Source organism: Epinephelus moara, chromosome 20, assembly GCF_006386435.1.
Source record: "Epinephelus moara isolate mb chromosome 20, YSFRI_EMoa_1.0, whole genome shotgun sequence".
Lineage (NCBI taxonomy): Eukaryota > Metazoa > Chordata > Actinopteri > Perciformes > Serranidae > Epinephelus > Epinephelus moara.
Window position 1 is genome coordinate 5,549,641 of NC_065525.1, and position 7,331 is coordinate 5,556,971.

The 7,331-nt window shown below is 42.1% G+C and overlaps 1 long non-coding RNA gene across 1 annotated transcript; it reads right to left on the minus strand.

Moving 5' to 3' along the window:
- Nucleotides 1-583: 583 nt before the first annotated feature.
- On the minus strand, nt 584-3,260 carry LOC126407442 (uncharacterized). The gene is made up of 3 exons (XR_007571778.1): nt 2,559-3,260; nt 2,130-2,250; nt 584-2,047 (listed from the first exon to the last, which is right to left on the minus strand). It is a non-coding gene; the product is annotated as an uncharacterized LOC126407442 (long non-coding RNA).
- Nucleotides 3,261-7,331: the final 4,071 nt, after the last annotated feature.

Here is a 7,331-nt window from a genome sequence, read left to right on the forward strand (position 1 = left end):
AGTGTCACCAATTCAGTATCTGACCAAATGTTTCCCCTTCTGGTCCTGAGATATGACGCTGAATAACTACTAGAAATGTTTTATGCAGAAAATTATGATCTCACAGTGAAGCTGACCTTTGACCTTTTGGATATAAAATGTCAGCATTTCATTATTTTATCATATTAGACATTTGTGTTAAGTTTCATCTTACTTAATATGGATTCTTGAGTGATGGCCAAAAACATATTTTGTGAGGTCACACTGACCTTGACCCTTGACCTTTGACCACAAAACTCTAATCAGTTCATCGTTGGGTCCAAGTGGACATTTGTGCCAAATTTGAAGAAATCCCCTCAAGCTGTTCTTGAGATATCACTTTCAGAAGAATGAGATGGATGCAAGATCACAGCGGCCTTGACCTTTGACCACCAAAATCTAATTAGTTCATCTTCGAGTCCAAGTCAATCTTTGTGCCAAAGTTGAAAAAATTTCCTCAAGGCATTCTTTTTTTCTTTTTTTTTAAAGATATTTTTTGGGGCTTTTTAGCCTTTAATGTATAGGACAGACAAGTGTGAAGGGGGGAGAGAGAGAGAGAGAGAGAGAGAGAGAGAGTGACATGCAGCAAAGGGCCACAGGCTGGAGTCGAACCCGGGCCGCTGCGGCAACAGCCATGTACATGGGGCACCTGCTCTACCACTAAGCCACCGGCGCCCCGCCTCAAGGCATTCTTGAGATACCATGTTCACAAGTATGAAACAGATAAGGTCACAGTGACCTAAACTTTGACCTTTGACAACCAAAAACGAATCAGTTAATTGTTGAGTTCAAATGGACATTTGTGGCAAATTTGAGGAAATCTCCTCGAGGCATTCTTGAGATATCCTGTTCACAAGGATGGGACAGATGTATGTATGAACAAACAGACAACTCGAAAAAACATAATGCCTCTGGCAACAGCTATTGCCAGTGCGGAGGCATAAAAAAGGGATATAGATATTTCCCATATCCACTGCTATGATCACCATGCTTAACTACACTTAACAGCGATTACCCTGACATCCACACAGAGGCACACATCTGAATTTGGGGAGACACTTCTACCAATTTAATGGGGTGTAATGAAAGAGCAATAGAACTAGGGTGACCAGACGTCCCGAAAAATTCGGGACAGTCCCGAAATCCAAGCAGTTGTCCCAAATCCTGAATCCTACCCTGATTGTCCCGAAAATTACACTAGAGCAGAGTCTGGAGTAGCTATTGCTTGATAAAACTAGGGCTGTATATCGTCTTGGATTTCACGATATGATACGATACACGGTACACGGGTCACGATATGATATGTATCCTGATACACAGGTCACGATACAATACGATATGATACAATTCGATACGTATCGCGATACACACACATCATTTACTGTAAGATTTTAAGTGTTCAAGATTAGACAGAAAAGTGAATGGCTCAATTACACTATATAGATAACTCAAGCTCAGTAACATGACAAACTGAATCAAAGATGTGGGTAAAAAAATATGAATTTATTGTTGAAACAGTGCATTAAAGGCATACGTGCATAAATGCTTTTCAAAAAACATGACAGGTTTTTTTTGTTTGCAGCCTACAACTGACAATGTTGAATTGAAGTGCTGCATTTGTATACTACTACTGTACTGTAGTAGGCTAACCTGGCCTGTACGAGTCACGGTCTGTCACTAACTGAAAAGTGAAAACTAGCATTTGTTGAAACAAGAGCCAAGGCCAAGTGCATCAAGAGATCAAGATCAAGAAAATAAGAGATCAAGAAAATAAAGTGCATACCTCTCAGTAGTAATTTCAAGCACACACTGAGGTAGTTAGCGTCACACGGACCTGTGACCACTTAAAGTGAGAATATTAAACATACAACACAACGAACAAATGAAAATAACACTCCTGTTGTCCTCCCGGATCAAACTGACCCCTTCCTTCCTTCTTCCCCTCCGTCCCTCCTTGATGCACTGTATCGTTCACAAAGAAAGGCAGCCAGCGGACAAGACAACCTCCTTGATTTCCTGGATGGAGGACCTTCAAATAAAACAAACAAAACTATATTATAGCTGCACAGTATATCGTTTTAATAGAGATAAGTGGGTGAAAACATACTGACCTTGATTGCTCTTCTCTTCATCATTGCCAAATTCTCCATCACCTTCAGCCTCTTCTTTGAGCGCCATCCCCTCATCATCATCATGGCTAGAATCTGCTGCACCCTCATGGGCAAAACGCTGCTAAAAAAAAACAAAAAACAGCCATACCAGGAGGAATTAGTATTTAATATAAGGCCTAAGTAAAGTGACAGCTGAATTAAATAGGTCAACATTACAGAATAGAATTCATGTACTTTTACTGTCATAAATCTTTTGCAACATTTAAAATGCAAGCTTTTTAAACTGTCAACATTGTAGTATTTATGCTTTTTAAACTATTTAATATGCATGCTTTTTAAACTGTATTCAGTATTTATTCTTTTTAAACCTTTAACATTGTATTTCTGTATGTATTTTAACATCACCATTTATGCTTATGGTTAGCTTACCTGTGAGAACTGCACCCTCTGCCTTGCCGCAGCCTCTGCGATCAGCCCATCAAAGACTTTTACACTTGACTTTAGCTCTTCGTACAGCCTGGGGTTGCATACTTTCGTTCTGTGTTCCCGAGTGGGAGTTGCCTAGCGGGGCTCCAGTGAGTTTACCATCCGTCTGAATCCGGAGTTTTCCACTAACATTACACTGAACCGGCACAAATCTTGGCAAATGAAATACGCAGTTGACTCGGTAATCTTCAGTGAACGTGGACTGCCAGATGGAAACTTCTAACTAGTAATACTACCGCCTTCGTTGTTGTCCAGTGTGGTCTGCTTTGGATCGCGAGGCTTTTTAGCTTCTTCTGCTGTTAGCTTCTCTGAGTGGTGCTGTTTCAAGTGAGACCGCAGGTTGGTAGTGTTTCCGGAATACTTTATTGAGGTGTTACACAGCTTGCAAATCGCATCGCTTTTGTCCAAATCCTTGCTCCCTGTTTTCTTTTTAAAACCAAAGTGTTCCCACACGTCGGCTTTTAAATAAGGTGGTGCTGGTTTTATATTCGCCGCCATCCTGCTAGCTGGCGCAGCTCGCCTCCGCTCTGGAACAAAACAACCGGAAGTGAGTCGTTGTCTTCTTCTCAGGAATGGGTAACGTTACTACAGCGCGACACTACTGCCCAGCGGCCTGGCTGTGATACTGCAGGCTGATCACAGGGATTTGAATGGGACTTAATGAATACTTAATGTATTGATATTCCGGGATGAAAGATCGATACAGTATCGCGAGACGAAGTAGCTCCTGCCGGCTGCACATTGGCTGCAGCAGTTCCTACATAAATTATGCGTGTTGTAGTTTTTAAATTGTGTACAGCAGTGGCGTTGAAGTAGATGAAGAGAGCGCAAGCGCAAGCGCCAGCTGCGAGGACAGGGAATGCGCAGGCAGCCACGAGAAGGAGTGATTTGCACGTTGCAGTGCAGCCTGTTGTTCTAACTGTTCAAAACTGTTTTACAAACTTGTTCTACAAACTGATACGCCTGTAACGAATGTACCAGGTGTCTTTTATTTTGTTAGCTTTTATTTTTTATTGAGGAGGTCCGGTTCTGCCTTCCAGCTGTTGCTGCTTGTTCTCGCGAGATTTCAGGCACGGTATGAGATCGCTGCTTGATCTTGCGATATTTCGGCCGTGCTTTGGAAAGCAGAGCTAAATGGTAAACAAACATGGCACCACACCGGTAAGGTAAGACAACACGTTTACATGTCGTTTTCTATATGTTCTCTGACATTTATCCTAATGATATGAGGCGGTCTTTGTCGAAAAAAAGCTTGTTAAGTGGACTAACTTTGCACTTGAAGTATACCGTTTCACTTACGTTTTAACAGGTCTGATGCTACTATGCGCCCCGGCTGTATCTAGGCTAACGGCTAACATGCTAACTATTATTTTTATGTCACTAGTCACTCGAAACAAATTTAGGACGACAGGAGACAGGTTGAAATAAACCGAAATTTCCCTTTAATTTGCAGCTATGCTTTTAATAAAGCTGACATGTCATGACCAGTGTTGGGTAAGGGTTACTTTAAAAGTAATCAAAGTACGTTACTGCGTTACTTTTTAAAAAAGTAACCAGTTACTTTACTGCGTTACTCCCTGAGTAAAGTAACTCAATTACTTTAAAAGTACTTCCAACGTTACTCCCTGAGAAAAGTAACTCAAGCACTTTTAAAGTACTTTTGAGTATTCTACATTTCCTATTGGGCAATGGACCACAGGGCGCTAAGCCTACATTTTTTTGTCTCCAAAATTAAAGTTATGGACCACTTGCCCTTCACTGAGATCCAATTCTCCCATCACAGCCGTCACTTTGACCAGTAGAAACACAGAACGATCTGCTGCCGTAGACAACTGTATGACAACAACACCCCAGCGTTTTTAATATTTCCTCTAGGGATGTTACCACACAGAGTAAAAGGGGGAAATGATGGTGTGAAACAGCAGAGGCACTTTGTCAACCCGCTGAGTTAACGTTACTGTCATTAGCATCAAGCTAGCAAACAATGGTACATCCTCACGGTCGGACATAAAGTAATAACATTAACAAATAGCGGCGGGGCTTTTACTCACCACAACTGCAGAGGCTCCCAGCTTCATTTGAAACAAACTACATTATAGACGGTCCGTTATTTATTAATCCCTCTGTGTGTTTATATATTTACTTTTTATCCGCTCCGTTGTCTTTGTAAAGTTAACATATCGCACCGTCATTTCAAACTCAACACTTGTTTCAAATTAAAAGCCCCTTATAACCTCGGCTGAGAGAATCCCTCCATTTTCTAAATAGGCTTTTATTCTGAAACATTTGTCAGAACTTCCTGTGGAAGATACAGTAGCTTGACAGTTTACGTATGGCGCTTCAAATGTAGCTCCTGCCATCTGCTGACGCTTTTAGGTGACTACAACAACATGTCGGCTGGCACATGAACAGACACAGTGACTCAAATAATAGTGAAAGCAATAAAAATAGGACAAGAATAACCTGATGACATCACACACGCCGTGAAAGACGACCGGGGATAATTGGTGAGTACCAGCGTGTAGTGTGTACCAGGCATAATGCAAGTCCTGAGTCTGAAATATGTCTGTCAGCGAGTCCTACTCCATCTGTTTAGACTCCACCATAGACAACAGCAGCATTTCTCCAACCACGTAGCGAGCCACAAGCTCCGTGGCTTCTTTCAGACTGATAGGTTTAACGTTATCTCCGTTATTAGAACCGAACGACAGCCGTTGCTGTTTCGGAGCTGAAGGACCAGCGTTCTAAAAGTAACGGAAGTAACTGATGTCTTGTTTGAAAATGTACTTAAGTATTTGATTACTCAAACAGCAAACTAATGCGTTAGGTTACTCATTACTGCAAAAAGTAATCAAAGTACTCTAACGCGTTACTTTGTAACGCGTTATACCCAACTCTTGTCATGACAGTCAAAAGAGGTACGAGTAATATATTACATTATTAGAGCAACGAGCCCAACAGTGATTATTTGTCACAAAAATATGATGACCCCTCCCTTAAACACCTGCTGGAGATACAGTGGACAGGTCACCAAGATATGACAAAGAACCTTGTGAAAAATCAGGACGCTATCGTCAGTATCCTTTCTGAGGTTTCGGAGGACAGCGTAGCAGCAATGGAAACCTGCACAGAAGCAACAGGGTTGTTTATGATACTGAGGAGGCATAATTTCTTTGAAAAAGGAAGATTCCTTCTCAAAGTGCTTAGTGCCTAGATGCAAATGCAAATGCTATTCTACAGGCTCATTCTGCTGACCTGTGTCACACTGGGGAGGTAGTTAGCACATCTCCACAGGCTCTGAGGTAGATGAGAGATGATGGCTCATTGACTGATTTTTAGCAGATAAAAGAAAAAGAGCAATGAGCTCACAGCTATCAGGCAGTGTTGTTCTATCCACTATAGGTCTCACCAAATCCTCTGAGACTCCAAGCCAAGTTCTGAAGAGGGCTTCTCTCAGTATTCTGGACAGAGCCACTGTGGAAATGCAGACCAGGTTCTCCAGAGGCCATTCTTATTATGGCTTCTTATTATTATGTTAACCCTCATCAGAAGATGGCAAGCACTACCTGCAGTGAGTCTTTCAAATGAAATTTGTGTTGCAAAAGTCATGTTGAAGGTGTTAACCCTAGTGTTCAAAGGGAGGCTCTTAAAGTGTTTATTTCAGGTTGAAAATTTTTATGACTTTTTTATGGATTTACATTTCCGAGCTTATGATTAGACCAACTATACCCAAAAAATAATTAAAGAAATACATCTTCACAGATAAAAAGGGCAAAAATGTCGTGAAAATTGTGGGTTTCTGTTTTTTTTCATATTTATAGTGATGACATAGCATGGGGGAGTCGTCCTGACCCTGCAGCGTACAGTAAACTGCACAGTAGTAGTTTGGCGGTGTAGCACGGTAGTCATTTGGTAGTCGGTAGTCAGTTGTCTAGTCAGTAGTCAGTGTCAGTCAGTATTCAATAGGTTAGTCAGTAGTCTGTCAGTATTCAGTGACATTAGGTCAGTCAGACTCAGTAACGTTAGCAAGTCGGTCGGGCGGCTGGCGGTTCTTAGCTAACGTTAGTGTGTTAGCTAGCTAGCTAGCTCTCCGTTTGTTTCTTATTAGCTAGTTTTGTCCGGCTTTTCACATAATGGTGAGGTACTGCGTTTGTGCACAAACTCTAGTCTATCTGGACATAGAGTTCATACTTTTCCAACAAATAGGAAAAGTGCCACTTTTCGTGCGTGGGTGCACTTGTCCAAGTGAGGAGACAGGACTTCACTGCGGCATCAGCAATGAAGAACGTGGTTATTTGTGGAGCGCACTTTACACCGGAGGATTAACGTTATATTCCCGGGGACATGATGGAGTGTGAAATGGGATTTCGCCGCCACAACTGGGTGAGACTGAGAGTGGGTGCTGTTCCCTCTCTGCACACAGCAGCATCGGCGGCTCCACCATCAGCAGCACTGCTGACCCCGCCTCGGCCAGGACACAGCTCAGAGTAAGTCATTTTCTAACCATTGCCAACTTCCAAATTGCCAGCATAAATTAACATTAACGTTAGCTACTAATTATTGTAAGGCGTAATTGGTAACCATAGTTTGCTAACACTGTTACAGACTGGTAAACGACTGTAGCCTATACATTTCATCCCCTCGGGCATGCCCTTAGCCTATAGGGCAATGGCATGACACCCGTTGGACTGGGAAGCCTCCGAAAATATCGTAGCT